Source organism: Macrobrachium nipponense, chromosome 9, assembly GCF_015104395.2.
Source record: "Macrobrachium nipponense isolate FS-2020 chromosome 9, ASM1510439v2, whole genome shotgun sequence".
NCBI classification, from domain to species: Eukaryota; Metazoa; Arthropoda; class Malacostraca; order Decapoda; family Palaemonidae; genus Macrobrachium; species Macrobrachium nipponense.
In genome coordinates this window covers 69,431,839-69,433,268 of record NC_061110.1, presented here as the reverse complement: position 1 = coordinate 69,433,268, position 1,430 = coordinate 69,431,839, and positions in this window count along the sequence as shown.

Here is a 1,430-nt window from a genome sequence, read left to right as displayed (position 1 = left end):
GCCATGTACTTACCAAGGTTATATTTTGTGTATCCTCCTTTGCTGACCTTCAGCCAAATGTAAAATTTGAGTCTGTAATCCAAATAACTAGATTAAATTGTAATTTTCCAGCCTTTTTTCTTTTAACCTTCCTTAATTCATGATGTCCGTCCCCTCCTCATTATTATAGGTTTTGCTTTCTTTCCCCCCAAAGGGACAATCCTTTATGTCTTTCTGTTACTTCTTGTACATCGCAATATTTGCGACTAACACTCCACCTTCAGACGCCAGAGGTAATAACCAAGTGCGCCAATCACATACCACTTGCAAGCATTTTTACGACGAAACGTGAAAGGTCATAACGGCAGGATTGGAACACATCTACGGCGGCTGGAGAAACTGAGGTAAACGGTCTTCCAACTATATCCAAAACCACATGACCAGAGTAAAAATAACCTCCTGTTGGGGTTCAACCTCATTTTATGTTTGACTTGTGGCTGTTTAAGAGGCAAAGAGACAAGGAAACACATAAAACAAGAAAGGTGAAGGAAACGCCTAGAATAGCTGGAAGAAATTCGGAAGTGAAGTATGTGGAGCTTTTCACGATTTAGCTCACTTATAAATAATGTTACGAAGAAATAACAAGAAACGATAATGCATAAGATAAGCGTTACGAGGAAAGTGGGAAAATGTGAACATAACACTGAATACGCAAAGATTATACCAATTAATACACAAAAGGACGAGTAAATATGCCGCATAATCGTTTTGCTCACGATAATAACACAGGATAATGGAACACTGAAATAATCCACCACTTAAATTAAAGTGATATGTGAACAGAGAAAGTAAATACGACGGACAACTTGCATGGACAAACAACCAAAAGTGGCGCTAATGGCATACCCGTAGATATTACTGAGGATGACTCAGCTTAAATACAAACAAATGGGGCGGCAGGTAAATTGAACATTCTTAGCCCTCCTGTACCTATTAACTCTCCCGACCACCTGATGGAATGATGTGATATGCAGGTAAGCTAATGGTGGCATGGTATGGTAATTACACTTTTTATAGGCAAGGGATCAGATTAAATAAGCCTCTTAAAAAAATAAATAAATAGATAAAAACTGCAGATGACACCAAAAAAGTAAAATTGTAACAAATACCCATTAAGAAATGTCCTGAAGAGTTCATTATCACCATCCCCATATTATTATTATTATTATTATTATTATTATTATTATTATTATTATTATTATTATTATTATTATTAATCCTGAGCCACTCACAGAATGTCAATAAATCTAGCTTAATATAACGTATTAAAAGAATACTGATAATCATAATAAATCAAATTTTATAGGTATATTCAATATAGAATTAGATGGTACTTTATAAGTCGAGTAATCACATCAAAATTATCGGGGGAAGGGAAACATTCAGAGAAA